This window comes from Dunckerocampus dactyliophorus, chromosome 6 (genome assembly GCF_027744805.1).
Source record: "Dunckerocampus dactyliophorus isolate RoL2022-P2 chromosome 6, RoL_Ddac_1.1, whole genome shotgun sequence".
Lineage (NCBI taxonomy): Eukaryota > Metazoa > Chordata > Actinopteri > Syngnathiformes > Syngnathidae > Dunckerocampus > Dunckerocampus dactyliophorus.
In genome coordinates this window covers 476188-501139 of record NC_072824.1, presented here as the reverse complement: position 1 = coordinate 501139, position 24952 = coordinate 476188, and the positions used below count along the sequence as shown (strand labels likewise).

The 24952-nt window shown below is 50.3% G+C and overlaps 50 non-coding genes across 50 annotated transcripts; all 50 read right to left on the bottom strand.

Annotated features, from left to right (window-relative positions):
* Window positions 1-309: 309 nt before the first annotated feature.
* Window positions 310-427, bottom strand: LOC129184012 (5S ribosomal RNA). Its single transcript, XR_008571417.1, has one exon. It is a non-coding gene; the product is annotated as a 5S ribosomal RNA (ribosomal RNA).
* A 300-nt stretch (window positions 428-727) lies between these two features.
* LOC129183702 (5S ribosomal RNA) lies at window positions 728-846 on the bottom strand. Its single transcript, XR_008571115.1, has one exon. It is a non-coding gene; the product is annotated as a 5S ribosomal RNA (ribosomal RNA).
* A 300-nt stretch (window positions 847-1146) lies between these two features.
* LOC129183678 (5S ribosomal RNA) lies at window positions 1147-1265 on the bottom strand. Its single transcript, XR_008571092.1, has one exon. It is a non-coding gene; the product is annotated as a 5S ribosomal RNA (ribosomal RNA).
* A 295-nt stretch (window positions 1266-1560) lies between these two features.
* LOC129183599 (5S ribosomal RNA) lies at window positions 1561-1679 on the bottom strand. The gene has a single exon (XR_008571013.1). It is a non-coding gene; the product is annotated as a 5S ribosomal RNA (ribosomal RNA).
* A 300-nt stretch (window positions 1680-1979) lies between these two features.
* On the bottom strand, window positions 1980-2098 carry LOC129184026 (5S ribosomal RNA). The gene has a single exon (XR_008571429.1). It is a non-coding gene; the product is annotated as a 5S ribosomal RNA (ribosomal RNA).
* A 300-nt stretch (window positions 2099-2398) lies between these two features.
* Window positions 2399-2517, bottom strand: LOC129183932 (5S ribosomal RNA). Its single transcript, XR_008571338.1, has one exon. It is a non-coding gene; the product is annotated as a 5S ribosomal RNA (ribosomal RNA).
* Window positions 2518-2812: 295 nt separating this feature from the next.
* On the bottom strand, window positions 2813-2931 carry LOC129184529 (5S ribosomal RNA). The gene has a single exon (XR_008571901.1). It is a non-coding gene; the product is annotated as a 5S ribosomal RNA (ribosomal RNA).
* Window positions 2932-3231: 300 nt separating this feature from the next.
* On the bottom strand, window positions 3232-3350 carry LOC129184502 (5S ribosomal RNA). The gene has a single exon (XR_008571876.1). It is a non-coding gene; the product is annotated as a 5S ribosomal RNA (ribosomal RNA).
* A 300-nt stretch (window positions 3351-3650) lies between these two features.
* On the bottom strand, window positions 3651-3769 carry LOC129183996 (5S ribosomal RNA). The gene has a single exon (XR_008571402.1). It is a non-coding gene; the product is annotated as a 5S ribosomal RNA (ribosomal RNA).
* Window positions 3770-4068: 299 nt separating this feature from the next.
* Window positions 4069-4186, bottom strand: LOC129184010 (5S ribosomal RNA). The gene has a single exon (XR_008571416.1). It is a non-coding gene; the product is annotated as a 5S ribosomal RNA (ribosomal RNA).
* A 300-nt stretch (window positions 4187-4486) lies between these two features.
* Window positions 4487-4605, bottom strand: LOC129183941 (5S ribosomal RNA). Its single transcript, XR_008571347.1, has one exon. It is a non-coding gene; the product is annotated as a 5S ribosomal RNA (ribosomal RNA).
* A 295-nt stretch (window positions 4606-4900) lies between these two features.
* Window positions 4901-5019, bottom strand: LOC129184528 (5S ribosomal RNA). Its single transcript, XR_008571900.1, has one exon. It is a non-coding gene; the product is annotated as a 5S ribosomal RNA (ribosomal RNA).
* Window positions 5020-5319: 300 nt separating this feature from the next.
* LOC129183570 (5S ribosomal RNA) lies at window positions 5320-5438 on the bottom strand. The gene has a single exon (XR_008570984.1). It is a non-coding gene; the product is annotated as a 5S ribosomal RNA (ribosomal RNA).
* Window positions 5439-5738: 300 nt separating this feature from the next.
* Window positions 5739-5856, bottom strand: LOC129184009 (5S ribosomal RNA). Its single transcript, XR_008571415.1, has one exon. It is a non-coding gene; the product is annotated as a 5S ribosomal RNA (ribosomal RNA).
* Window positions 5857-6156: 300 nt separating this feature from the next.
* On the bottom strand, window positions 6157-6275 carry LOC129184025 (5S ribosomal RNA). The gene has a single exon (XR_008571428.1). It is a non-coding gene; the product is annotated as a 5S ribosomal RNA (ribosomal RNA).
* A 300-nt stretch (window positions 6276-6575) lies between these two features.
* Window positions 6576-6694, bottom strand: LOC129183931 (5S ribosomal RNA). Its single transcript, XR_008571337.1, has one exon. It is a non-coding gene; the product is annotated as a 5S ribosomal RNA (ribosomal RNA).
* A 300-nt stretch (window positions 6695-6994) lies between these two features.
* Window positions 6995-7113, bottom strand: LOC129183911 (5S ribosomal RNA). The gene has a single exon (XR_008571317.1). It is a non-coding gene; the product is annotated as a 5S ribosomal RNA (ribosomal RNA).
* A 299-nt stretch (window positions 7114-7412) lies between these two features.
* On the bottom strand, window positions 7413-7530 carry LOC129184008 (5S ribosomal RNA). Its single transcript, XR_008571414.1, has one exon. It is a non-coding gene; the product is annotated as a 5S ribosomal RNA (ribosomal RNA).
* Window positions 7531-7830: 300 nt separating this feature from the next.
* On the bottom strand, window positions 7831-7949 carry LOC129184014 (5S ribosomal RNA). Its single transcript, XR_008571419.1, has one exon. It is a non-coding gene; the product is annotated as a 5S ribosomal RNA (ribosomal RNA).
* Window positions 7950-8249: 300 nt separating this feature from the next.
* On the bottom strand, window positions 8250-8368 carry LOC129184001 (5S ribosomal RNA). The gene has a single exon (XR_008571407.1). It is a non-coding gene; the product is annotated as a 5S ribosomal RNA (ribosomal RNA).
* A 694-nt stretch (window positions 8369-9062) lies between these two features.
* Window positions 9063-9181, bottom strand: LOC129183448 (5S ribosomal RNA). Its single transcript, XR_008570866.1, has one exon. It is a non-coding gene; the product is annotated as a 5S ribosomal RNA (ribosomal RNA).
* Window positions 9182-9481: 300 nt separating this feature from the next.
* Window positions 9482-9600, bottom strand: LOC129183990 (5S ribosomal RNA). Its single transcript, XR_008571395.1, has one exon. It is a non-coding gene; the product is annotated as a 5S ribosomal RNA (ribosomal RNA).
* Window positions 9601-10294: 694 nt separating this feature from the next.
* LOC129183447 (5S ribosomal RNA) lies at window positions 10295-10413 on the bottom strand. The gene has a single exon (XR_008570865.1). It is a non-coding gene; the product is annotated as a 5S ribosomal RNA (ribosomal RNA).
* A 300-nt stretch (window positions 10414-10713) lies between these two features.
* LOC129183979 (5S ribosomal RNA) lies at window positions 10714-10832 on the bottom strand. The gene has a single exon (XR_008571384.1). It is a non-coding gene; the product is annotated as a 5S ribosomal RNA (ribosomal RNA).
* A 694-nt stretch (window positions 10833-11526) lies between these two features.
* Window positions 11527-11645, bottom strand: LOC129183910 (5S ribosomal RNA). Its single transcript, XR_008571316.1, has one exon. It is a non-coding gene; the product is annotated as a 5S ribosomal RNA (ribosomal RNA).
* A 300-nt stretch (window positions 11646-11945) lies between these two features.
* Window positions 11946-12064, bottom strand: LOC129183968 (5S ribosomal RNA). The gene has a single exon (XR_008571373.1). It is a non-coding gene; the product is annotated as a 5S ribosomal RNA (ribosomal RNA).
* A 295-nt stretch (window positions 12065-12359) lies between these two features.
* On the bottom strand, window positions 12360-12478 carry LOC129183598 (5S ribosomal RNA). Its single transcript, XR_008571012.1, has one exon. It is a non-coding gene; the product is annotated as a 5S ribosomal RNA (ribosomal RNA).
* Window positions 12479-12778: 300 nt separating this feature from the next.
* Window positions 12779-12897, bottom strand: LOC129183956 (5S ribosomal RNA). The gene has a single exon (XR_008571362.1). It is a non-coding gene; the product is annotated as a 5S ribosomal RNA (ribosomal RNA).
* A 694-nt stretch (window positions 12898-13591) lies between these two features.
* On the bottom strand, window positions 13592-13710 carry LOC129183446 (5S ribosomal RNA). Its single transcript, XR_008570864.1, has one exon. It is a non-coding gene; the product is annotated as a 5S ribosomal RNA (ribosomal RNA).
* A 300-nt stretch (window positions 13711-14010) lies between these two features.
* LOC129183909 (5S ribosomal RNA) lies at window positions 14011-14129 on the bottom strand. Its single transcript, XR_008571315.1, has one exon. It is a non-coding gene; the product is annotated as a 5S ribosomal RNA (ribosomal RNA).
* A 300-nt stretch (window positions 14130-14429) lies between these two features.
* On the bottom strand, window positions 14430-14548 carry LOC129183701 (5S ribosomal RNA). Its single transcript, XR_008571114.1, has one exon. It is a non-coding gene; the product is annotated as a 5S ribosomal RNA (ribosomal RNA).
* A 300-nt stretch (window positions 14549-14848) lies between these two features.
* Window positions 14849-14967, bottom strand: LOC129183945 (5S ribosomal RNA). Its single transcript, XR_008571351.1, has one exon. It is a non-coding gene; the product is annotated as a 5S ribosomal RNA (ribosomal RNA).
* A 295-nt stretch (window positions 14968-15262) lies between these two features.
* Window positions 15263-15381, bottom strand: LOC129183597 (5S ribosomal RNA). Its single transcript, XR_008571011.1, has one exon. It is a non-coding gene; the product is annotated as a 5S ribosomal RNA (ribosomal RNA).
* Window positions 15382-15681: 300 nt separating this feature from the next.
* On the bottom strand, window positions 15682-15800 carry LOC129183934 (5S ribosomal RNA). The gene has a single exon (XR_008571340.1). It is a non-coding gene; the product is annotated as a 5S ribosomal RNA (ribosomal RNA).
* Window positions 15801-16494: 694 nt separating this feature from the next.
* On the bottom strand, window positions 16495-16613 carry LOC129183976 (5S ribosomal RNA). Its single transcript, XR_008571381.1, has one exon. It is a non-coding gene; the product is annotated as a 5S ribosomal RNA (ribosomal RNA).
* A 638-nt stretch (window positions 16614-17251) lies between these two features.
* LOC129183923 (5S ribosomal RNA) lies at window positions 17252-17370 on the bottom strand. The gene has a single exon (XR_008571329.1). It is a non-coding gene; the product is annotated as a 5S ribosomal RNA (ribosomal RNA).
* A 295-nt stretch (window positions 17371-17665) lies between these two features.
* Window positions 17666-17784, bottom strand: LOC129183445 (5S ribosomal RNA). The gene has a single exon (XR_008570863.1). It is a non-coding gene; the product is annotated as a 5S ribosomal RNA (ribosomal RNA).
* A 300-nt stretch (window positions 17785-18084) lies between these two features.
* On the bottom strand, window positions 18085-18203 carry LOC129183912 (5S ribosomal RNA). The gene has a single exon (XR_008571318.1). It is a non-coding gene; the product is annotated as a 5S ribosomal RNA (ribosomal RNA).
* A 300-nt stretch (window positions 18204-18503) lies between these two features.
* LOC129183901 (5S ribosomal RNA) lies at window positions 18504-18622 on the bottom strand. The gene has a single exon (XR_008571307.1). It is a non-coding gene; the product is annotated as a 5S ribosomal RNA (ribosomal RNA).
* A 300-nt stretch (window positions 18623-18922) lies between these two features.
* LOC129183888 (5S ribosomal RNA) lies at window positions 18923-19041 on the bottom strand. Its single transcript, XR_008571295.1, has one exon. It is a non-coding gene; the product is annotated as a 5S ribosomal RNA (ribosomal RNA).
* Window positions 19042-19735: 694 nt separating this feature from the next.
* On the bottom strand, window positions 19736-19854 carry LOC129183975 (5S ribosomal RNA). Its single transcript, XR_008571380.1, has one exon. It is a non-coding gene; the product is annotated as a 5S ribosomal RNA (ribosomal RNA).
* A 638-nt stretch (window positions 19855-20492) lies between these two features.
* Window positions 20493-20611, bottom strand: LOC129183877 (5S ribosomal RNA). Its single transcript, XR_008571284.1, has one exon. It is a non-coding gene; the product is annotated as a 5S ribosomal RNA (ribosomal RNA).
* Window positions 20612-20906: 295 nt separating this feature from the next.
* On the bottom strand, window positions 20907-21025 carry LOC129183444 (5S ribosomal RNA). Its single transcript, XR_008570862.1, has one exon. It is a non-coding gene; the product is annotated as a 5S ribosomal RNA (ribosomal RNA).
* Window positions 21026-21325: 300 nt separating this feature from the next.
* On the bottom strand, window positions 21326-21444 carry LOC129183866 (5S ribosomal RNA). The gene has a single exon (XR_008571273.1). It is a non-coding gene; the product is annotated as a 5S ribosomal RNA (ribosomal RNA).
* Window positions 21445-21744: 300 nt separating this feature from the next.
* Window positions 21745-21863, bottom strand: LOC129183854 (5S ribosomal RNA). Its single transcript, XR_008571262.1, has one exon. It is a non-coding gene; the product is annotated as a 5S ribosomal RNA (ribosomal RNA).
* A 300-nt stretch (window positions 21864-22163) lies between these two features.
* Window positions 22164-22282, bottom strand: LOC129183842 (5S ribosomal RNA). Its single transcript, XR_008571251.1, has one exon. It is a non-coding gene; the product is annotated as a 5S ribosomal RNA (ribosomal RNA).
* Window positions 22283-22976: 694 nt separating this feature from the next.
* Window positions 22977-23095, bottom strand: LOC129183974 (5S ribosomal RNA). Its single transcript, XR_008571379.1, has one exon. It is a non-coding gene; the product is annotated as a 5S ribosomal RNA (ribosomal RNA).
* Window positions 23096-23733: 638 nt separating this feature from the next.
* On the bottom strand, window positions 23734-23852 carry LOC129183830 (5S ribosomal RNA). The gene has a single exon (XR_008571240.1). It is a non-coding gene; the product is annotated as a 5S ribosomal RNA (ribosomal RNA).
* Window positions 23853-24147: 295 nt separating this feature from the next.
* On the bottom strand, window positions 24148-24266 carry LOC129183442 (5S ribosomal RNA). The gene has a single exon (XR_008570860.1). It is a non-coding gene; the product is annotated as a 5S ribosomal RNA (ribosomal RNA).
* A 300-nt stretch (window positions 24267-24566) lies between these two features.
* LOC129183957 (5S ribosomal RNA) lies at window positions 24567-24685 on the bottom strand. Its single transcript, XR_008571363.1, has one exon. It is a non-coding gene; the product is annotated as a 5S ribosomal RNA (ribosomal RNA).
* Between the last annotated feature and the right edge of the window lie 267 nt (window positions 24686-24952).

Sequence of the window (24952 nt, the reverse complement as noted above, 5' to 3'; positions counted from 1 at the left end):
GCCGTAAGCCGGAAAGCTCTCTGAAAACTTTCCTTTTAAAGACGACACTGGTCAAACTGCGCTTCTGCAAACGGTCTCGGATGTGTGTGCACACTTTGCTGCTCGTATGGTTTTTCTGGCTGTTTTGTGCCACCGGTCGCAGCCACAGCCAGCCTATAAGCCTGTTTGAACTTCACAGCAGATAGAAAAACACTGTAGATGGATGTTCCTCACATGAGGGCAAAATAAATACTCTTCCTCCATTCAAAGTGATGGCGTTTTCCAAGAAGTGGGAAACAGCGCCCTCTGCTGAAAGCCAAGAGCCTAAAAAGCTTACAGCACCTGGTATTCCCAGGCGGTCTCCCATCCAAGTACTAACCAGGCCCGCCCCTGCTTAGCTTCCGAGATCGGACGAGATCGGGCATTCTCAGGGTAGTATGGCGTAAGCCGGAAAGCTCTCTGAAAACTTTCCTTTTAAAGACGACACTGGTCAAACTGCGCTTCTGCAAACGGTCTCGGATGTGTGTGCACACTTTGCTGCTCGTATGGTTTTTCTGGCTGTTTTGTGCCACCGGTCGCAGCCACAGCCAGCCTATAAGCCTGTTTGAACTTCACAGCAGATAGAAAAACACTGTAGATGGATGTTCCTCACATGAGGGCAAAATAAATACTCTTCCTCCATTCAAAGTGATGGCGTTTTCCAAGAAGTGGGAAACAGCGCCCTCTGCTGAAAGCCAAGAGCCTAAAAAGCTTACAGCACCTGGTATTCCCAGGCGGTCTCCCATCCAAGTACTAACCAGGTCCGCCCCTGCTTAGCTTCCGAGATCGGACGAGATCGGGCGTTCTCAGGATAGTATGGCCGTAAGCCGGAAAGCTCTCTGAAAACTTTCCTTTTAAAGACGACACTGGTCAAACTGCGCTTCTGCAAACGGTCTCGGATGTGTGTGCACACTTTGCTGCTCGTATGGTTTTTCTGGCTGTTTTGTGCCACCGGTCGCAGCCACAGCCAGCCTATAAGCCTGTTTGAACTTCACAGCAGAGAGACAAATACTGTAGATGGATGTTCCTCACATGAGGGCAAAATAAATACTCTTCCTCCATTCAAAGTGATGGCGTTTTCCAAGAAGTGGGAAACAGCGCCCTCTGCTGAAAGCCAAGAGCCTAAAAAGCTTACAGCACCTGGTATTCCCAGGCGGTCTCCCATCCAAGTACTAACCAGGCCCGCCCCTGCTTAGCTTCCAAGATCAGACGAGATCGGGCGTTCTCAGGGTAGTATGGCCGTAAGCCGGAAAGCTCTCTGAAAACTTTCCTTTTAAAGACGACACTGGTCAAATTGCGCTTCTGCAAACGGTCTCGGATGTGTGTGCACACTTTGCTGCTTGTATGGTTTTTCTGGCTGTTTTGTGCCACCGGTTGCAGCCACAGCCAGCCTATAGGCCTGTTTGAACTTCACAGCAGAGAGACAAATAGATGGATGTTCCTCACATGAGGGCAAAATAAATACTCTTCCTCCATTCAAAGTGATGGCGTTTTCCAAGAAGTGGGAAACAGCGCCCTCTGCTGAAAGCCAAGAGCCTAAAAAGCTTACAGCACCTGGTATTCCCAGGCGGTCTCCCATCCAAGTACTAACCTGGTCCGCCCCTGCTTAGCTTCCGAGATCGGACGAGATCGGGCGTTCTCAGGATAGTATGGCCGTAAGCCGGAAAGCTCTCTGAAAACTTTCCTTTTAAAGACGACACTGGTCAAACTGCGCTTCTGCAAACGGTCTCGGATGTGTGTGCACACTTTGCTGCTCGTATGGTTTTTCTGGCTGTTTTGTGCCACCGGTCGCAGCCACAGCCAGCCTATAAGCCTGTTTGAACTTCACAGCAGAGAGACAAATACTGTAGATGGATGTTCCTCACATGAGGGCAAAATAAATACTCTTCCTCCATTCAAAGTGATGGCGTTTTCCAAGAAGTGGGAAACAGCGCCCTCTGCTGAACGCCAAGAGCCTAAAAAGCTTACAGCACCTGGTATTCCCAGGCGGTCTCCCATCCAAGTACTAACCAGGCCCGCCCCTGCTTAGCTTCCGAGATCGGACGAGATCGGGCGTTCTCAGGGTAGTATGGCCGTAAGCCGGAAAGCTCTCTGAAAACTTTCCTTTTAAAGACGACACTGGTCAAACTGCGCTTCTGCAAACGGTCTCGGATGTGTGTGCACACTTTGCTGCTCGTATGGTTTTTCTGGCTGTTTTGTGCCACCGGTCGCAGCCACAGCCAGCCTATAAGCCTGTTTGAACTTCACAGCAGATAGAAAAACACTGTAGATGGATGGTCCTCACATGAGGGCAAAATAAATACTCTTCCTCCATTCAAAGTGATGGCGTTTTCCAAGAAGTGGGAAACAGCGCCCTCTGCTGAAAGCCAAGAGCCTAAAAAGCTTACAGCACCTGGTATTCCCAGGCGGTCTCCAATCCAAGTACTAACCAGGCCCGCCCCTGCTTAGCTTCCGAGATCGGACGAGATCGGGCGTTCTCAGGGTAGTATGGCCGTAAGCCGGAAAGCTCTCTGAAAACTTTCCTTTTAAAGACGACACTGGTCAAATTGCGCTTCTGCAAACGGTCTCGGATGTGTGTGCACACTTTGCTGCTCGTATGGTTTTTCTGGCTGTTTTGTGCCACCGGTCGCAGCCACAGCCAGCCTATAGGCCTGTTTGAACTTCACAGCAGAGAGACAAATAGATGGATGTTCCTCACATGAGGGCAAAATAAATACTCTTCCTCCATTCAAAGTGATGGCGTTTTCCAAGAAGTGGGAAACAGCGCCCTCTGCTGAAAGCCAAGAGCCTAAAAAGCTTACAGCACCTGGAATTCCCAGGCGGTCTCCCATCCAAGTACTAACCAGGCCCGGCCCTGCTTAGCTTCCGAGATCGGACGAGATCGGGCGTTCTCAGGATAGTATGGCCGTAAGCCGGAAAGCTCTCTGAAAACTTTCCTTTTAAAGACGACACTGGTCAAACTGCGCTTCTGCAAACGGTCTCGGATGTGTGTGCACACTTTGCTGCTCGTATGGTTTTTCTGGCTGTTTTGTGCCACCGGTCGCAGCCACAGCCAGCCTATAAGCCTGTTTGAACTTCACAGCAGAGAGACAAATACTGTAGATGGATGTTCCTCACATGAGGGCAAAATAAATACTCTTCCTCCATTCAAAGTGATGGCGTTTTCCAAGAAGTGGGAAACAGCGCCCTCTGCTGAACGCCAAGAGCCTAAAAAGCTTACAGCACCTGGTATTCCCAGGCGGTCTCCCATCCAAGTACTAACCAGGCCCGCCCCTGCTTAGCTTCCGAGATCGGACGAGATCGGGCGTTCTCAGGGTAGTATGGCTGTAAGCCAGAAAGCTCTCTGAAAACTTTCTTTTTAAAGACGAAACTGGTCAAACTGCGCTTCTGCAAACGGTCTCGGATGTGTGTGCACACTTTGCTGCTCGTATGGTTTTTCTGGCTGTTTTGTGCCACCGGTCGCAGCCACAGCCAGCCTATAAGCCTGTTTGAACTTCACAGCAGATAGAAAAACACTGTAGATGGATGTTCCTCACATGAGGGCAAAATAAATACTCTTCCTCCATTCAAAGTGATGGCGTTTTCCAAGAAGTGGGAAACAGCGCCCTCTGCTGAAAGCCAAGAGCCTAAAAAGCTTACAGCACTTGGTATTCCCAGGCGGTCTCCCATCCAAGTACTAACCAGGCACGCCCCTGCTTAGCTTCCGAGATCGGACGAGATCGGGCGTTCTCAGGGTAGTATGGCCGTAAGCCGGAAAGCTCTCTGAAAACTTTCCTTTTAAAGACGACACTGGTCAAACTGCGCCTCTGCAAACGGTCTCGGATGTGTGTGCACACTTTGCTGCTCGTATGGTTTTTCTGGCTGTTTTGTGCCACCGGTCGCAGCCACAGCCAGCCTATAAGCCTGTTTGAACTTCACAGCAGAGAGACAAATACTGTAGATGGATGTTCCTCACATGAGGGCAAATAAATACTCTTCCTCCATTCAAAGTGATGGCGTTTTCCAAGAAGTGGGAAACAGCGCCCTCTGCTGAAAGCCAAGAGCCTAAAAAGCTTACAGCACCTGGTATTCCCAGGCGGTCTCCCATCCAAGTACTAACCAGGCCCGCCCCTGCTTAGCTTCCGAGATCGGACGAGATCGGGCATTCTCAGGGTAGTATGGCGTAAGCCGGAAAGCTCTCTGAAAACTTTCCTTTTAAAGACGACACTGGTCAAACTGCGCTTCTGCAAACGGTCTCGGATGTGTGTGCACACTTTGCTGCTCGTATGGTTTTTCTGGCTGTTTTGTGCCACCGGTCGCAGCCACAGCCAGCCTATAAGCCTGTTTGAACTTCACAGCAGATAGAAAAACACTGTAGATGGATGTTCCTCACATGAGGGCAAAATAAATACTCTTCCTCCATTCAAAGTGATGGCGTTTTCCAAGAAGTGGGAAACAGCGCCCTCTGCTGAAAGCCAAGAGCCTAAAAAGCTTACAGCACCTGGTATTCCCAGGCGGTCTCCCATCCAAGTACTAACCAGGCCCGCCCCTGCTTAGCTTCCGAGAGCGGACGAGATCAGGCGTTCTCAGGGTAGTATGGCCGTAAGCCGGAAAGCTCTCTGAAAACTTTCCTTTTAAAGACGACACTGGTCAAACTGCGCTTCTGCAAACGGTCTCGGATGTGTGTGCACACTTTGCTGCTCGTATGGTTTTTCTGGCTGTTTTGTGCCACCGGTCGCAGCCACAGCCAGCCTATAGGCCTGTTTGAACTTCACAGCAGAGAGACAAATAGATGGATGTTCCTCACATGAGGGCAAAATAAATACTCTTCCTCCATTCAAAGTGATGGCGTTTTCCAAGAAGTGGGAAACAGCGCCCTCTGCTGAAAGCCAAGAGCCTAAAAAGCTTACAGCACCTGGAATTCCCAGGCGGTCTCCCATCCAAGTACTAACCAGGCCCGGCCCTGCTTAGCTTCCGAGATCGGACGAGATCGGGCGTTCTCAGGATAGTATGGCCGTAAGCCGGAAAGCTCTCTGAAAACTTTCCTTTTAAAGACGACACTGGTCAAACTGCGCTTCTGCAAACGGTCTCGGATGTGTGTGCACACTTTGCTGCTCGTATGGTTTTTCTGGCTGTTTTGTGCCACCGGTCGCAGCCACAGCCAGCCTATAAGCCTGTTTGAACTTCACAGCAGAGAGACAAATACTGTAGATGGATGTTCCTCACATGAGGGCAAAATAAATACTCTTCCTCCATTCAAAGTGATGGCGTTTTCCAAGAAGTGGGAAACAGCGCCCTCTGCTGAACGCCAAGAGCCTAAAAAGCTTACAGCACCTGGTATTCCCAGGCGGTCTCCCATCCAAGTACTAACCAGGCACGCCCCTGCTTAGCTTCCGAGATCGGACGAGATCGGGCGTTTTCAGGGTAGTATGGCCGTAAGCCGGAAAGCTCTCTGAAAACTTTCTTTTTAAAGACGACACTGGTCAAACTGCGCTTCTGCAAACGGTCTCGGATGTGTGTGCACACTTTGCTGCTCGTATGGTTTTTCTGGCTGTTTTGTGCCACCGGTCGCAGCCACAGCCAGCCTATAAGCCTGTTTGAACTTCACAGCAGATAGAAAAACACTGTAGATGGATGTTCCTCACATGAGGGCAAAATAAATACTCTTCCTCCATTCAAAGTGATGGCGTTTTCCAAGAAGTGGGAAACAGCGCCCTCTGCTGAAAGCCAAGAGCCTAAAAAGCTTACAGCACCTGGTATTCCCAGGCGGTCTCCCATCCAAGTACTAACCAGGCCCGCCCCTGCTTAGCTTCCGAGATCGGACGAGATCGGGCATTCTCAGGGTAGTATGGCGTAAGCCGGAAAGCTCTCTGAAAACTTTCCTTTTAAAGACGACACTGGTCAAACTGCGCTTCTGCAAACGGTCTCGGATGTGTGTGCACACTTTGCTGCTCGTATGGTTTTTCTGGCTGTTTTGTGCCACCGGTCGCAGCCACAGCCAGCCTATAAGCCTGTTTGAACTTCACAGCAGATAGAAAAACACTGTAGATGGATGTTCCTCACATGAGGGCAAAATAAATACTCTTCCTCCATTCAAAGTGATGGCGTTTTCCAAGAAGTGGGAAACAGCGCCCTCTGCTGAAAGCCAAGAGCCTAAAAAGCTTACAGCACCTGGTATTCCCAGGCGGTCTCCCATCCAAGTACTAACCAGGCCCGCCCCTGCTTAGCTTCCGAGATCGGACGAGATCGGGCGTTCTCAGGGTAGTATGGCCGTAAGCCGGAAAGCTCTCTGAAAACTTTCCTTTTAAAGACGACACTGGTCAAACTGCGCTTCTGCAAACGGTCTCGGATGTGTGTGCACACTTTGCTGCTCGTATGGTTTTTCTGGCTGTTTTGTGCCACCGGTCGCAGCCACAGCCAGCCTATAAGCCTGTTTGAACTTCACAGCAGATAGAAAAACACTGTAGATGGATGGTCCTCACATGAGGGCAAAATAAATACTCTTCCTCCATTCAAAGTGATGGCGTTTTCCAAGAAGTGGGAAACAGCGCCCTCTGCTGAAAGCCAAGAGCCTAAAAAGCTTACAGCACCTGGTATTCCCAGGCGGTCTCCAATCCAAGTACTAACCAGGCCCGCCCCTGCTTAGCTTCCGAGATCGGACGAGATCGGGCGTTCTCAGGGTAGTATGGCCGTAAGCCGGAAAGCTCTCTGAAAACTTTCCTTTTAAAGACGACACTGGTCAAATTGCGCTTCTGCAAACGGTCTCGGATGTGTGTGCACACTTTGCTGCTCGTATGGTTTTTCTGGCTGTTTTGTGCCACCGGTCGCAGCCACAGCCAGCCTATAGGCCTGTTTGAACTTCACAGCAGATAGAAAAACACTGTAGATGGATGTTCCTCACATGAGGGCAAAATAAATACTCTTCCTCCATTCAAAGTGATGGCGTTTTCCAAGAAGTGGGAAACAGCGCCCTCTGCTGAAAGCCAAGAGCCTAAAAAGCTTACAGCACCTGGTATTCCCAGGCGGTCTCCCATCCAAGTACTAACCAGGCACGCCCCTGCTTAGCTTCCGAGATCGGACGAGATCGGGCGTTCTCAGGGTAGTATGGCCGTAAGCCGGAAAGCTCTCTGAAAACTTTCCTTTTAAAGACGACACTGGTCAAACTGCGCCTCTGCAAACGGTCTCGGATGTGTGTGCACACTTTGCTGCTCGTATGGTTTTTCTGGCTGTTTTGTGCCACCGGTCGCAGCCACAGCCAGCCTATAAGCCTGTTTGAACTTCACAGCAGAGAGACAAATACTGTAGATGGATGTTCCTCACATGAGGGCAAATAAATACTCTTCCTCCATTCAAAGTGATGGCGTTTTCCAAGAAGTGGGAAACAGCGCCCTCTGCTGAAAGCCAAGAGCCTAAAAAGCTTACAGCACCTGGTATTCCCAGGCGGTCTCCCATCCAAGTACTAACCAGGCCCGCCCCTGCTTAGCTTCCGAGATCGGACGAGATCGGGCATTCTCAGGGTAGTATGGCGTAAGCCGGAAAGCTCTCTGAAAACTTTCCTTTTAAAGACGACACTGGTCAAACTGCGCTTCTGCAAACGGTCTCGGATGTGTGTGCACACTTTGCTGCTCGTATGGTTTTTCTGGCTGTTTTGTGCCACCGGTCGCAGCCACAGCCAGCCTATAAGCCTGTTTGAACTTCACAGCAGATAGAAAAACACTGTAGATGGATGTTCCTCACATGAGGGCAAAATAAATACTCTTCCTCCATTCAAAGTGATGGCGTTTTCCAAGAAGTGGGAAACAGCGCCCTCTGCTGAAAGCCAAGAGCCTAAAAAGCTTACAGCACCTGGTATTCCCAGGCGGTCTCCCATCCAAGTACTAACCAGGCCCGCCCCTGCTTAGCTTCCGAGATCGGACGAGATCGGGCGTTCTCAGGGTAGTATGGCCGTAAGCCGGAAAGCTCTCTGAAAACTTTCCTTTTAAAGACGACACTGGTCAAACTGCGCTTCTGCAAACGGTCTCGGATGTGTGTGCACACTTTGCTGCTCGTATGGTTTTTCTGGCTGTTTTGTGCCACCGGTCGCAGCCACAGCCAGCCTATAAGCCTGTTTGAACTTCACAGCAGATAGAAAAACACTGTAGATGGATGGTCCTCACATGAGGGCAAAATAAATACTCTTCCTCCATTCAAAGTGATGGCGTTTTCCAAGAAGTGGGAAACAGCGCCCTCTGCTGAAAGCCAAGAGCCTAAAAAGCTTACAGCACCTGGTATTCCCAGGCGGTCTCCCATCCAAGTACTAACCAGGCCCGCCCCTGCTTAGCTTCCGAGATCGGACGAGATCGGGCGTTCTCAGGGTAGTATGGCCGTAAGCCGGAAAGCGCTCTGAAAACTTTCCTTTTAAAGACGACACTGGTCAAACTGCGCTTCTGCAAACGGTCTCGGATGTGTGTGCACACTTTGCTGCTCGTATGGTTTTTCTGGCTGTTTTGTGCCACCGGTCGCAGCCACAGCCAGCCTATAAGCCTGTTTGAACTTCACAGCAGATAGAAAAACACTGTAGATGGATGTTCCTCACATGAGGGCAAAATAAATACTCTTCCTCCATTCAAAGTGATGGCGTTTTCCAAGAAGTGGGAAACAGCGCCCTCTGCTGAAAGCCAAGAGCCTAAAAAGCTTACAGCACCTGGTATTCCCAGGCGGTCTCCCCTGCTTAGCTTCCGAGATCGGACGAGATCGGGCGTTCTCAGGGTAGTATGGCCGTAAGCCGGAAAGCTCTCTGAAAACTTTCCTTTTAAAGACGACACTGGTCAAACTGCGCTTCTGCAAACGGTCTCGGATGTGTGTGCACACTTTGCTGCTCGTATGGTTTTTCTGGCTGTTTTGTGCCACCGGTCGCAGCCACAGCCAGCCTATAAGCCTGTTTGAACTTCACAGCAGAGAGACAAATACTGTAGATGGATGTTCCTCACATGAGGGCAAAATAAATACTCTTCCTCCATTCAAAGTGATGGCGTTTTCCAAGAAGTGGGAAACAGCGCCCTCTGCTGAAAGCCAAGAGCCTAAAAAGCTTACAGCACCTGGTATTCCCAGGCGGTCTCCCATCCAAGTACTAACCAGGCCCGCCCCTGCTTAGCTTCCGAGATCGGACGAGATCGGGCGTTCTCAGGATAGTATGGCCGTAAGCCGGAAAGCTCTCTGAAAACTTTCCTTTTAAAGACGACACTGGTCAAACTGCGCTTCTGCAAACGGTCTCGGATGTGTGTGCACACTTTGCTGCTCGTATGGTTTTTCTGGCTGTTTTGTGCCACCGGTCGCAGCCACAGCCAGCCTATAAGCCTGTTTGAACTTCACAGCAGAGAGACAAATACTGTAGATGGATGTTCCTCACATGAGGGCAAAATAAATACTCTTCCTCCATTCAAAGTGATGGCGTTTTCCAAGAAGTGGGAAACAGCGCCCTCTGCTGAAAGCCAAGAGCCTAAAAAGCTTACAGCACCTGGTATTCCCAGGCGGTCTCCCATCCAAGTACTAACCAGGCCCGCCCCTGCTTAGCTTCCGAGATCGGACGAGATCGGGCGTTCTCAGGGTAGTATGGCCGTAAGCCGGAAAGCTCTCTGAAAACTTTCCTTTTAAAGACGACACTGGTCAAACTGCGCTTCTGCAAACGGTCTCGGATGTGTGTGCACACTTTGCTGCTCGTATGGTTTTTCTGGCTGTTTTGTGCCACCGGTCGCAGCCACAGCCAGCCTATAAGCCTGTTTGAACTTCACAGCAGATAGAAAAACACTGTAGATGGATGTTCCTCACATGAGGGCAAAATAAATACTCTTCCTCCATTCAAAGTGACGGCGTTTTCCAAGAAGTGGGAAACAGCGCCCTCTGCTGAAAGCCAAGAGCCTAAAAAGCTTACAGCACCTGGTATTCCCAGGCGGTCTCCCCTGCTTAGCTTCCGAGATCGGACGAGATCGGGCGTTCTCAGGGTAGTATGGCCGTAAGCCGGAAAGCTCTCTGAAAACTTTCCTTTTAAAGACGACACTGGTCAAACTGCGCTTCTGCAAACGGTCTCGGATGTGTGTGCACACTTTGCTGCTCGTATGGTTTTTCTGGCTGTTTTGTGCCACCGGTCGCAGCCACAGCCAGCCTATAAGCCTGTTTGAACTTCACAGCAGAGAGACAAATACTGTAGATGGATGTTCCTCACATGAGGGCAAAATAAATACTCTTCCTCCATTCAAAGTGATGGCGTTTTCCAAGAAGTGGGAAACAGCGCCCTCTGCTGAAAGCCAAGAGCCTAAAAAGCTTACAGCACCTGGTATTCCCAGGCGGTCTCCCATCCAAGTACTAACCAGGCCCGCCCCTGCTTAGCTTCCGAGATCGGACGAGATCGGGCGTTCTCAGGATAGTATGGCCGTAAGCCGGAAAGCTCTCTGAAAACTTTCCTTTTAAAGACGACACTGGTCAAACTGCGCTTCTGCAAACGGTCTCGGATGTGTGTGCACACTTTGCTGCTCGTATGGTTTTTCTGGCTGTTTTGTGCCACCGGTCGCAGCCACAGCCAGCCTATAAGCCTGTTTGAACTTCACAGCAGAGAGACAAATACTGTAGATGGATGTTCCTCACATGAGGGCAAAATAAATACTCTTCCTCCATTCAAAGTGATGGCGTTTTCCAAGAAGTGGGAAACAGCGCCCTCTGCTGAAAGCCAAGAGCCTAAAAAGCTTACAGCACCTGGTATTCCCAGGCGGTCTCCCATCCAAGTACTAACCAGGCCCGCCCCTGCTTAGCTTCCGAGATCGGACGAGATCGGGCGTTCTCAGGGTAGTATGGCCGTAAGCCGGAAAGCTCTCTGAAAACTTTCCTTTTAAAGACGACACTGGTCAAACTGCGCTTCTGCAAACGGTCTCGGATGTGTGTGCACACTTTGCTGCTCGTATGGTTTTTCTGGCTGTTTTGTGCCACCGGTCGCAGCCACAGCCAGCCTATAAGCCTGTTTGAACTTCACAGCAGAGAGACAAATACTGTAGATGGATGTTCCTCACATGAGGGCAAAATAAATACTCTTCCTCCATTCAAAGTGATGGCGTTTTCCAAGAAGTGGGAAACAGCGCCCTCTGCTGAAAGCCAAGAGCCTAAAAAGCTTACAGCACCTGGTATTCCCAGGCGGTCTCCCCTGCTTAGCTTCCGAGATCGGACGAGATCGGGCGTTCTCAGGGTAGTATGGCCGTAAGCCGGAAAGCTCTCTGAAAACTTTCCTTTTAAAGACGACACTGGTCAAACTGCGCTTCTGCAAACGGTCTCGGATGTGTGTGCACACTTTGCTGCTCGTATGGTTTTTCTGGCTGTTTTGTGCCACCGGTCGCAGCCACAGCCAGCCTATAAGCCTGTTTGAACTTCACAGCAGATAGAAAAACACTGTAGATGGATGTTCCTCACATGAGGGCAAAATAAATACTCTTCCTCCATTCAAAGTGATGGCGTTTTCCAAGAAGTGGGAAACAGCGCCCTCTGCTGAAAGCCAAGAGCCTAAAAAGCTTACAGCACCTGGTATTCCCAGGCGGTCTCCCATCCAAGTACTAACCAGGCACGCCCCTGCTTAGCTTCCGAGATCGGACGAGATCGGGCGTTCTCAGGGTAGTATGGCCGTAAGCCGGAAAGCTCTCTGAAAACTTTCCTTTTAAAGACGACACTGGTCAAACTGCGCTTCTGCAAACGGTCTCGGATGTGTGTGCACACTTTGCTGCTCGTATGGTTTTTCTGGCTGTTTTGTGCCACCGGTCGCAGCCACAGCCAGCCTATAAGCCTGTTTGAACTTCACAGCAGATAGAAAAACACTGTAGATGGATGTTCCTCACATGAGGGCAAAATAAATACTCTTCCTCCATTCAAAGTGATGGCGTTTTCCAAGAAGTGGGAAACAGCGCCCTCTGCTGAAAGCCAAGAGCCTAAAAAGCTTACAGCACCTGGTATTCCCAGGCGGTCTCCCATCCAAGTACTAACCAGGCCCGCCCCTGCTTAGCTTCCGAGATCGGACGAGATCGGGCGTTCTCAGGGTAGTATGGCCGTAAGCCGGACAGCTCTCTGAAAACTTTCCTTTTAAAGACGACACTGGTCAAACTGCGCTTCTGCAAACGGTCTCGGATGTGTGTGCACACTTTGCTGCTTGTATGGTTTTTCTGGCTGTTTTGTGCCACCGGTCGCAGCCACAGCCAGCCTATAGGCCTGTTTGAACTTCACAGCAGAGAGACAAATAGATGGATGTTCCTCACATGAGGGCAAAATAAATACTCTTCCTCCATTCAAAGTGATGGCGTTTTCCAAGAAGTGGGAAACAGCGCCCTCTGCTGAAAGCCAAGAGCCTAAAAAGCTTACAGCACCTGGTATTCCCAGGCGGTCTCCCATCCAAGTACTAACCTGGTCCGCCCCTGCTTAGCTTCCGAGATCGGACGAGATCGGGCGTTCTCAGGATAGTATGGCCGTAAGCCGGAAAGCTCTCTGAAAACTTTCCTTTTAAAGACGACACTGGTCAAACTGCGCTTCTGCAAACGGTCTCGGATGTGTGTGCACACTTTGCTGCTCGTATGGTTTTTCTGGCTGTTTTGTGCCACCGGTCGCAGCCACAGCCAGCCTATAAGCCTGTTTGAACTTCACAGCAGAGAGACAAATACTGTAGATGGATGTTCCTCACATGAGGGCAAAATAAATACTCTTCCTCCATTCAAAGTGATGGCGTTTTCCAAGAAGTGGGAAACAGCGCCCTCTGCTGAAAGCCAAGAGCCTAAAAAGCTTACAGCACCTGGTATTCCCAGGCGGTCTCCCATCCAAGTACTAACCAGGCCCGCCCCTGCTTAGCTTCCGAGATCGGACGAGATCGGGCGTTCTCAGGGTAGTATGGCCGTAAGCCGGAAAGCGCTCTGAAAACTTTCCTTTTAAAGACGACACTGGTCAAACTGCGCTTCTGCAAACGGTCTCGGATGTGTGTGCACACTTTGCTGCTCGTATGGTTTTTCTGGCTGTTTTGTGCCACCGGTCGCAGCCACAGCCAGCCTATAAGCCTGTTTGAACTTCACAGCAGATAGAAAAACACTGTAGATGGATGTTCCTCACATGAGGGCAAAATAAATACTCTTCCTCCATTCAAAGTGATGGCGTTTTCCAAGAAGTGGGAAACAGCGCCCTCTGCTGAAAGCCAAGAGCCTAAAAAGCTTACAGCACCTGGTATTCCCAGGCGGTCTCCCCTGCTTAGCTTCCGAGATCGGACGAGATCGGGCGTTCTCAGGGTAGTATGGCCGTAAGCCGGAAAGCTCTCTGAAAACTTTCCTTTTAAAGACGACACTGGTCAAACTGCGCTTCTGCAAACGGTCTCGGATGTGTGTGCACACTTTGCTGCTCGTATGGTTTTTCTGGCTGTTTTGTGCCACCGGTCGCAGCCACAGCCAGCCTATAAGCCTGTTTGAACTTCACAGCAGAGAGACAAATACTGTAGATGGATGTTCCTCACATGAGGGCAAAATAAATACTCTTCCTCCATTCAAAGTGATGGCGTTTTCCAAGAAGTGGGAAACAGCGCCCTCTGCTGAAAGCCAAGAGCCTAAAAAGCTTACAGCACCTGGTATTCCCAGGCGGTCTCCCATCCAAGTACTAACCAGGCCCGCCCCTGCTTAGCTTCCGAGATCGGACGAGATCGGGCGTTCTCAGGATAGTATGGCCGTAAGCCGGAAAGCTCTCTGAAAACTTTCCTTTTAAAGACGACACTGGTCAAACTGCGCTTCTGCAAACGGTCTCGGATGTGTGTGCACACTTTGCTGCTCGTATGGTTTTTCTGGCTGTTTTGTGCCACCGGTCGCAGCCACAGCCAGCCTATAAGCCTGTTTGAACTTCACAGCAGAGAGACAAATACTGTAGATGGATGTTCCTCACATGAGGGCAAAATAAATACTCTTCCTCCATTCAAAGTGATGGCGTTTTCCAAGAAGTGGGAAACAGCGCCCTCTGCTGAAAGCCAAGAGCCTAAAAAGCTTACAGCACCTGGTATTCCCAGGCGGTCTCCCATCCAAGTACTAACCAGGCACGCCCCTGCTTAGCTTCCGAGATCGGACGAGATCGGGCGTTCTCAGGGTAGTATGGCCGTAAGCCGGAAAGCTCTCTGAAAACTTTCCTTTTAAAGACGACACTGGTCAAACTGCGCTTCTGCAAACGGTCTCGGATGTGTGTGCACACTTTGCTGCTCGTATGGTTTTTCTGGCTGTTTTGTGCCACCGGTCGCAGCCACAGCCAGCCTATAAGCCTGTTTGAACTTCACAGCAGATAGAAAAACACTGTAGATGGATGTTCCTCACATGAGGGCAAAATAAATACTCTTCCTCCATTCAAAGTGACGGCGTTTTCCAAGAAGTGGGAAACAGCGCCCTCTGCTGAAAGCCAAGAGCCTAAAAAGCTTACAGCACCTGGTATTCCCAGGCGGTCTCCCATCCAAGTACTAACCAGGTCCGCCCCTGCTTAGCTTCCGAGATCGGACGAGATCGGGCGTTCTCAGGATAGTATGGCCGTAAGCCGGAAAGCTCTCTGAAAACTTTCCTTTTAAAGACGACACTGGTCAAACTGCGCTTCTGCAAACGGTCTCGGATGTGTGTGCACACTTTGCTGCTCGTATGGTTTTTCTGGCTGTTTTGTGCCACCGGTCGCAGCCACAGCCAGCCTATAAGCCTGTTTGAACTTCACAGCAGAGAGACAAATACTGTAGATGGATGTTCCTCACATGAGGGCAAAATAAATACTCTTCCTCCATTCAAAGTGATGGCGTTTTCCAAGAAGTGGGAAACAGCGCCCTCTGCTGAAAGCCAAGAGCCTAAAAAGCTTACAGCACCTGGTATTCCCAGGCGGTCTCCCATCCAAGTACTAACCAGGCCCGCCCCTGCTTAGCTTCCGAGATCGGACGAGATCGGGCGTTCTCAGGGTAGTATGGCCGTAAGCCGGACAGCTCTCTGAAAACTTTCCTTTTAAAGACGACACTGGTCAAACTGCGCTTCTGCAAACGGTCTCGGATGTGTGTGCACACTTTGCTGCTTGTATGGTTTTTCTGGCTGTTTTGTGCCACCGGTCGCAGCCACAGCCAGCCTATAGGCCTGTTTGAACTTCACAGCAGAGAGACAAATAGATGGATGTTCCTCACATGAGGGCAAAATAAATACTCTTCCTCCATTCAAAGTGATGGCGTTTTCCAAGAAGTGGGAAACAGCGCCCTCTGCTGAAAGCCAAGAGCCTAAAAAGCTTACAGCACCTGGTATTCCCAGGCGGTCTCCCATCCAAGTACTAACCTGGTCCGCCCCTGCTTAGCTTCCGAGATCGGACGAGATCGGGCGTTCTCAGGATAGTATGGCCGTAAGCCGGAAAGCTCTCTGAAAACTTTCCTTTTAAAGACGACACTGGTCAAACTGCGCTTCTGCAAACGGTCTCGGATGTGTGTGCACACTTTGCTGCTCGTATGGTTTTTCTGGCTGTTTTGTGCCACCGGTCGCAGCCACAGCCAGCCTATAAGCCTGTTTGAACTTCACAGCAGAGAGACAAATACTGTAGATGGATGTTCCTCACATGAGGGCAAAATAAATACTCTTCCTCCATTCAAAGTGATGGCGTTTTCCAAGAAGTGGGAAACAGCGCCCTCTGCTGAAAGCCAAGAGCCTAAAAAGCTTACAGCACCTGGTATTCCCAGGCGGTCTCCCATCCAAGTACTAACCAGGCCCGCCCCTGCTTAGCTTCCGAGATCGGACGAGATCGGGCGTTCTCAGGGTAGTATGGCCGTAAGCCGGAAAGCGCTCTGAAAACTTTCCTTTTAAAGACGACACTGGTCAAACTGCGCTTCTGCAAACGGTCTCGGATGTGTGTGCACACTTTGCTGCTCGTATGGTTTTTCTGGCTGTTTTGTGCCACCGGTCGCAGCCACAGCCAGCCTATAAGCCTGTTTGAACTTCACAGCAGATAGAAAAACACTGTAGATGGATGTTCCTCACATGAGGGCAAAATAAATACTCTTCCTCCATTCAAAGTGATGGCGTTTTCCAAGAAGTGGGAAACAGCGCCCTCTGCTGAAAGCCAAGAGCCTAAAAAGCTTACAGCACCTGGTATTCCCAGGCGGTCTCCCCTGCTTAGCTTCCGAGATCGGACGAGATCGGGCGTTCTCAGGGTAGTATGGCCGTAAGCCGGAAAGCTCTCTGAAAACTTTCCTTTTAAAGACGACACTGGTCAAACTGCGCTTCTGCAAACGGTCTCGGATGTGTGTGCACACTTTGCTGCTCGTATGGTTTTTCTGGCTGTTTTGTGCCACCGGTCGCAGCCACAGCCAGCCTATAAGCCTGTTTGAACTTCACAGCAGATAGAAAAACACTGTAGATGGATGTTCCTCACATGAGGGCAAAATAAATACTCTTCCTCCATTCAAAGTGATGGCGTTTTCCAAGAAGTGGGAAACAGCGCCCTCTGCTGAAAGCCAAGAGCCTAAAAAGCTTACAGCACCTGTTATTCCCAGGCGGTCTCCCATCCAAGTACTAACCAGGCACGCCCCTGCTTAGCTTCCGAGATCGGACGAGATCGGGCGTTCTCAGGGTAGTATGGCCGTAAGCCGGAAAGCTCTCTGAAAACTTTCCTTTTAAAGACGACACTGGTCAAACTGCGCCTCTGCAAACGGTCTCGGATGTGTGTGCACACTTTGCTGCTCGTATGGTTTTTCTGGCTGTTTTGTGCCACCGGTCGCAGCCACAGCCAGCCTATAAGCCTGTTTGAACTTCACAGCAGAGAGACAAATACTGTAGATGGATGTTCCTCACATGAGGGCAAAATAAATACTCTTCCTCCATTCAAAGTGATGGCGTTTTCCAAGAAGTGGGAAACCAGGCCCGCCCCTGCTTAGCTTCCGAGATCGGACGAGATCGGGCGTTCTCAGGGTAGTATGGCCGTAAGCCGGAAAGCTCTCTGAAAACTTTCCTTTTAAAGACGACACTGGTCAAACTGCGCTTCTGCAAACGGTCTCGGATGTGTGTGCACACTTTGCTGCTCGTATGGTTTTTCTGGCTGTTTTGTGCCACCGGTCGCAGCCACAGCCAACCTATAAGCCTGTTTGAACTTCACAGCAGATAGAAAAACACTGTAGATGGATGTTCCTCACATGAGGGCAAAATAAATACTCTTCCTCCATTCAAAGTGATGGCGTTTTCCAAGAAGTGGGAAACAGCGCCCTCTGCTGAAAGCCAAGAGCCTAAAAAGCTTACAGCACCTGGTATTCCCAGGCGGTCTCCCATCCAAGTACTAACCAGGCCCGCCCCTGCTTAGCTTCCGAGATCGGACGAGATCGGGCGTTCTCAGGGTAGTATGGCCGTAAGCCGGAAAGCTCTCTGAAAACTTTCCTTTTAAAGACGACACTGGTCAAACTGCGCTTCTGCAAACGGTCTCGGATGTGTGTGCACACTTTGCTGCTCGTATGGTTTTTCTGGCTGTTTTGTGCCACCGGTCGTAGCCACAGCCAGCCTATAGGCCTGTTTGAACTTCACAGCAGAGAGACAAATAGATGGATGTTCCTCACATGAGGGCAAAATAAATACTCTTCCTCCATTCAAAGTGATGGCGTTTTCCAAGAAGTGGGAAACAGCGCCCTCTGCTGAAAGCCAAGAGCCTAAAAAGCTTACAGCACCTGGTATTCCCAGGCGGTCTCCCATCCAAGTACTAACCAGGCCCGCCCCTGCTTAGCTTCCGAGATCGGACGAGATCGGGCGTTCTCAGGATAGTATGGCCGTAAGCCGGAAAGCTCTCTGAAAACTTTCCTTTTAAAGACGACACTGGTCAAACTGCGCTTCTGCAAACGGTCTCGGATGTGTGTGCACACTTTGCTGCTCGTATGGTTTTTCTGGCTGTTTTGTGCCACCGGTCGCAGCCACAGCCAGCCTATAAGCCTGTTTGAACTTCACAGCAGAGAGACAAATACTGTAGATGGATGTTCCTCACATGAGGGCAAAATAAATACTCTTCCTCCATTCAAAGTGATGGCGTTTTCCAAGAAGTGGGAAACAGCGCCCTCTGCTGAAAGCCAAGAGCCTAAAAAGCTTACAGCACCTGGTATTCCCAGGCGGTCTCCCATCCAAGTACTAACCAGGCCCGCCCCTGCTTAGCTTCCGAGATCGGACGAGATCGGGCGTTCTCAGGGTAGTATGGCCGTAAGCCGGAAAGCTCTCTGAAAACTTTCCTTTTAAAGACGACACTGGTCAAACTGCGCTTCTGCAAACGGTCTCGGATGTGTGTGCACACTTTGCTGCTCGTATGGTTTTTCTGGCTGTTTTGTGCCACCGGTCGCAGCCACAGCCAGCCTATAAGCCTGTTTGAACTTCACAGCAGATAGAAAAACACTGTAGATGGATGGTCCTCACATGAGGGCAAAATAAATACTCTTCCTCCATTCAAAGTGATGGCGTTTTCCAAGAAGTGGGAAACAGCGCCCTCTGCTGAAAGCCAAGAGCCTAAAAAGCTTACAGCACCTGGTATTCCCAGGCGGTCTCCCATCCAAGTACTAACCAGGCCCGCCCCTGCTTAGCTTCCGAGATCGGACGAGATCGGGCGTTCTCAGGGTAGTATGGCCGTAAGCCGGAAAGCTCTCTGAAAACTTTCCTTTTAAAGACGACACTGGTCAAATTGCGCTTCTGCAAACGGTCTCGGATGTGTGTGCACACTTTGCTGCTTGTATGGTTTTTCTGGCTGTTTTGTGCCACCGGTCGCAGCCACAGCCAGCCTATAGGCCTGTTTGAACTTCACAGCAGAGAGACAAATACTGTAGATGGATGTTCCTCACATGAGGGCAAAATAAATACTCTTCCTCCATTCAAAGTGATGGCGTTTTCCAAGAAGTGGGAAACAGCGCCCTCTGCTGAAAGCCAAGAGCCTAAAAAGCTTACAGCACCTGGTATTCCCAGGCGGTCTCCCATCCAAGTACTAACCAGGCCCGCCCCTGCTTAGCTTCCGAGATCGGACGAGATCGGGCGTTCTCAGGGTAGTATGGCCGTAAGCCGGAAAGCGCTCTGAAAACTTTCCTTTTAAAGACGACACTGGTCAAACTGCGCTTCTGCAAACGGTCTCGGATGTGTGTGCACACTTTGCTGCTCGTATGGTTTTTCTGGCTGTTTTGTGCCACCGGTCGCAGCCACAGCCAGCCTATAAGCCTGTTTGAACTTCACAGCAGATAGAAAAACACTGTAGATGGATGTTCCTCACATGAGGGCAAAATAAATACTCTTCCTCCATTCAAAGTGATGGCGTTTTCCAAGAAGTGGGAAACAGCGCCCTCTGCTGAAAGCCAAGAGCCTAAAAAGCTTACAGCACCTGGTATTCCCAGGCGGTCTCCCCTGCTTAGCTTCCGAGACCGGACGAGATCGGGCGTTCTCAGGGTAGTATGGCCGTAAGCCGGAAAGCTCTCTGAAAACTTTCCTTTTAAAGACGACACTGGTCAAACTGCGCTTCTGCAAACGGTCTCGGATGTGTGTGCACACTTTGCTGCTCGTATGGTTTTTCTGGCTGTTTTGTGCCACCGGTCGCAGCCACAGCCAGCCTATAAGCCTGTTTGAACTTCACAGCAGATAGAAAAACACTGTAGATGGATGTTCCTCACATGAGGGCAAAATAAATACTCTTCCTCCATTCAAAGTGATGGCGTTTTCCAAGAAGTGGGAAACAGCGCCCTCTGCTGAAAGCCAAGAGCCTAAAAAGCTTACAGCACCTGTTATTCCCAGGCGGTCTCCCATCCAAGTACTAACCAGGCACGCCCCTGCTTAGCTTCCGAGATCGGACGAGATCGGGCGTTCTCAGGGTAGTATGGCCGTAAGCCGGAAAGCTCTCTGAAAACTTTCCTTTTAAAGACGACACTGGTCAAACTGCGCCTCTGCAAACGGTCTCGGATGTGTGTGCACACTTTGCTGCTCGTATGGTTTTTCTGGCTGTTTTGTGCCACCGGTCGCAGCCACAGCCAGCCTATAAGCCTGTTTGAACTTCACAGCAGAGAGACAAATACTGTAGATGGATGTTCCTCACATGAGGGCAAAATAAATACTCTTCCTCCATTCAAAGTGATGGCGTTTTCCAAGAAGTGGGAAACCAGGCCCGCCCCTGCTTAGCTTCCGAGATCGGACGAGATCGGGCGTTCTCAGGGTAGTATGGCCGTAAGCCGGAAAGCTCTCTGAAAACTTTCCTTTTAAAGACGACACTGGTCAAACTGCGCTTCTGCAAACGGTCTCGGATGTGTGTGCACACTTTGCTGCTCGTATGGTTTTTCTGGCTGTTTTGTGCCACCGGTCGCAGCCACAGCCAACCTATAAGCCTGTTTGAACTTCACAGCAGATAGAAAAACACTGTAGATGGATGTTCCTCACATGAGGGCAAAATAAATACTCTTCCTCCATTCAAAGTGATGGCGTTTTCCAAGAAGTGGGAAACAGCGCCCTCTGCTGAAAGCCAAGAGCCTAAAAAGCTTACAGCACCTGGTATTCCCAGGCGGTCTCCCATCCAAGTACTAACCAGGCCCGCCCCTGCTTAGCTTCCGAGATCGGACGAGATCGGGCGTTCTCAGGGTAGTATGGCCGTAAGCCGGAAAGCTCTCTGAAAACTTTCCTTTTAAAGACGACACTGGTCAAACTGCGCTTCTGCAAACGGTCTCGGATGTGTGTGCACACTTTGCTGCTCGTATGGTTTTTCTGGCTGTTTTGTGCCACCGGTCGTAGCCACAGCCAGCCTATAGGCCTGTTTGAACTTCACAGCAGAGAGACAAATAGATGGATGTTCCTCACATGAGGGCAAAATAAATACTCTTCCTCCATTCAAAGTGATGGCGTTTTCCAAGAAGTGGGAAACAGCGCCCTCTGCTGAAAGCCAAGAGCCTAAAAAGCTTACAGCACCTGGTATTCCCAGGCGGTCTCCCATCCAAGTACTAACCAGGCCCGCCCCTGCTTAGCTTCCGAGATCGGACGAGATCGGGCGTTCTCAGGATAGTATGGCCGTAAGCCGGAAAGCTCTCTGAAAACTTTCCTTTTAAAGACGACACTGGTCAAACTGCGCTTCTGCAAACGGTCTCGGATGTGTGTGCACACTTTGCTGCTCGTATGGTTTTTCTGGCTGTTTTGTGCCACCGGTCGCAGCCACAGCCAGCCTATAAGCCTGTTTGAACTTCACAGCAGAGAGACAAATACTGTAGATGGATGTTCCTCACATGAGGGCAAAATAAATACTCTTCCTCCATTCAAAGTGATGGCGTTTTCCAAGAAGTGGGAAACAGCGCCCTCTGCTGAAAGCCAAGAGCCTAAAAAGCTTACAGCACCTGGTATTCCCAGGCGGTCTCCCATCCAAGTACTAACCAGGCCCGCCCCTGCTTAGCTTCCGAGATCGGACGAGATCGGGCGTTCTCAGGGTAGTATGGCCGTAAGCCGGAAAGCTCTCTGAAAACTTTCCTTTTAAAGACGACACTGGTCAAACTGCGCTTCTGCAAACGGTCTCGGATGTGTGTGCACACTTTGCTGCTCGTATGGTTTTTCTGGCTGTTTTGTGCCACCGGTCGCAGCCACAGCCAGCCTATAAGCCTGTTTGAACTTCACAGCAGATAGAAAAACACTGTAGATGGATGGTCCTCACATGAGGGCAAAATAAATACTCTTCCTCCATTCAAAGTGATGGCGTTTTCCAAGAAGTGGGAAACAGCGCCCTCTGCTGAAAGCCAAGAGCCTAAAAAGCTTACAGCACCTGGTATTCCCAGGCGGTCTCCCATCCAAGTACTAACCAGGCCCGCCCCTGCTTAGCTTCCGAGATCGGACGAGATCGGGCGTTCTCAGGGTAGTATGGCCGTAAGCCGGAAAGCTCTCTGAAAACTTTCCTTTTAAAGACGACACTGGTCAAATTGCGCTTCTGCAAACGGTCTCGGATGTGTGTGCACACTTTGCTGCTTGTATGGTTTTTCTGGCTGTTTTGTGCCACCGGTCGCAGCCACAGCCAGCCTATAGGCCTGTTTGAACTTCACAGCAGAGAGACAAATACTGTAGATGGATGTTCCTCACATGAGGGCAAAATAAATACTCTTCCTCCATTCAAAGTGATGGCGTTTTCCAAGAAGTGGGAAACAGCGCCCTCTGCTGAAAGCCAAGAGCCTAAAAAGCTTACAGCACCTGGTATTCCCAGGCGGTCTCCCATCCAAGTACTAACCAGGCCCGCCCCTGCTTAGCTTCCGAGATCGGACGAGATCGGGCGTTCTCAGGGTAGTATGGCCGTAAGCCGGAAAGCGCTCTGAAAACTTTCCTTTTAAAGACGACACTGGTCAAACTGCGCTTCTGCAAACGGTCTCGGATGTGTGTGCACACTTTGCTGCTCGTATGGTTTTTCTGGCTGTTTTGTGCCACCGGTCGCAGCCACAGCCAGCCTATAAGCCTGTTTGAACTTCACAGCAGATAGAAAAACACTGTAGATGGATGTTCCTCACATGAGGGCAAAATAAATACTCTTCCTCCATTCAAAGTGATGGCGTTTTCCAAGAAGTGGGAAACAGCGCCCTCTGCTGAAAGCCAAGAGCCTAAAAAGCTTACAGCACCTGGTATTCCCAGGCGGTCTCCCCTGCTTAGCTTCCGAGATCGGACGAGATCGGGCGTTCTCAGGGTAGTATGGCCGTAAGCCGGAAAGCTCTCTGAAAACTTTCCTTTTAAAGACGACACTGGTCAAACTGCGCTTCTGCAAACGGTCTCGGATGTGTGTGCACACTTTGCTGCTCGTATGGTTTTTCTGGCTGTTTTGTGCCACCGGTCGCAGCCACAGCCAGCCTATAAGCCTGTTTGAACTTCACAGCAGATAGAAAAACACTGTAGATGGATGTTCCTCACATGAGGGCAAAATAAATACTCTTCCTCCATTCAAAGTGATGGCGTTTTCCAAGAAGTGGGAAACAGCGCCCTCTGCTGAAAGCCAAGAGCCTAAAAAGCTTACAGCACCTGTTATTCCCAGGCGGTCTCCCATCCAAGTACTAACCAGGCACGCCCCTGCTTAGCTTCCGAGATCGGACGAGATCGGGCGTTCTCAGGGTAGTATGGCCGTAAGCCGGAAAGCTCTCTGAAAACTTTCCTTTTAAAGACGACACTGGTCAAACTGCGCCTCTGCAAACGGTCTCGGATGTGTGTGCACACTTTGCTGCTCGTATGGTTTTTCTGGCTGTTTTGTGCCACCGGTCGCAGCCACAGCCAGCCTATAAGCCTGTTTGAACTTCACAGCAGAGAGACAAATACTGTAGATGGATGTTCCTCACATGAGGGCAAAATAAATACTCTTCCTCCATTCAAAGTGATGGCGTTTTCCAAGAAGTGGGAAACCAGGCCCGCCCCTGCTTAGCTTCCGAGATCGGACGAGATCGGGCGTTCTCAGGGTAGTATGGCCGTAAGCCGGAAAGCTCTCTGAAAACTTTCCTTTTAAAGACGACACTGGTCAAACTGCGCTTCTGCAAACGGTCTCGGATGTGTGTGCACACTTTGCTGCTCGTATGGTTTTTCTGGCTGTTTTGTGCCACCGGTCGCAGCCACAGCCAACCTATAAGCCTGTTTGAACTTCACAGCAGATAGAAAAACACTGTAGATGGATGTTCCTCACATGAGGGCAAAATAAATACTCTTCCTCCATTCAAAGTGATGGCGTTTTCCAAGAAGTGGGAAACAGCGCCCTCTGCTGAAAGCCAAGAGCCTAAAAAGCTTACAGCACCTGGTATTCCCAGGCGGTCTCCCATCCAAGTACTAACCAGGCCCGCCCCTGCTTAGCTTCCGAGATCGGACGAGATCGGGCGTTCTCAGGGTAGTATGGCCGTAAGCCGGAAAGCTCTCTGAAAACTTTCCTTTTAAAGACGACACTGGTCAAACTGCGCTTCTGCAAACGGTCTCGGATGTGTGTGCACACTTTGCTGCTCGTATGGTTTTTCTGGCTGTTTTGTGCCACCGGTCGTAGCCACAGCCAGCCTATAGGCCTGTTTGAACTTCACAGCAGAGAGACAAATAGATGGATGTTCCTCACATGAGGGCAAAATAAATACTCTTCCTCCATTCAAAGTGATGGCGTTTTCCAAGAAGTGGGAAACAGCGCCCTCTGCTGAAAGCCAAGAGCCTAAAAAGCTTACAGCACCTGGTATTCCCAGGCGGTCTCCCATCCAAGTACTAACCAGGCCCGCCCCTGCTTAGCTTCCGAGATCGGACGAGATCGGGCGTTCTCAGGATAGTATGGCCGTAAGCCGGAAAGCTCTCTGAAAACTTTCCTTTTAAAGACGACACTGGTCAAACTGCGCTTCTGCAAACGGTCTCGGATGTGTGTGCACACTTTGCTGCTCGTATGGTTTTTCTGGCTGTTTTGTGCCACCGGTCGCAGCCACAGCCAGCCTATAAGCCTGTTTGAACTTCACAGCAGAGAGACAAATACTGTAGATGGATGTTCCTCACATGAGGGCAAAATAAATACTCTTCCTCCATTCAAAGTGATGGCGTTTTCCAAGAAGTGGGAAACAGCGCCCTCTGCTGAAAGCCAAGAGCCTAAAAAGCTTACAGCACCTGGTATTCCCAGGCGGTCTCCCATCCAAGTACTAACCAGGCCCGCCCCTGCTTAGCTTCCCAGATCGGACGAGATCGGGCGTTCTCAGGGTAGTATGGCCGTAAGCCGGAAAGCTCTCTGAAAACTTTCCTTTTAAAGACGACACTGGTCAAACTGCGCTTCTGCAAACGGTCTCGGATGTGTGTGCACACTTTGCTGCTCGTATGGTTTTTCTGGCTGTTTTGTGCCACCGGTCGCAGCCACAGCCAGCCTATAAGCCTGTTTGAACTTCACAGCAGATAGAAAAACACTGTAGATGGATGGTCCTCACATGAGGGCAAAATAAATACTCTTCCTCCATTCAAAGTGATGGCGTTTTCCAAGAAGTGGGAAA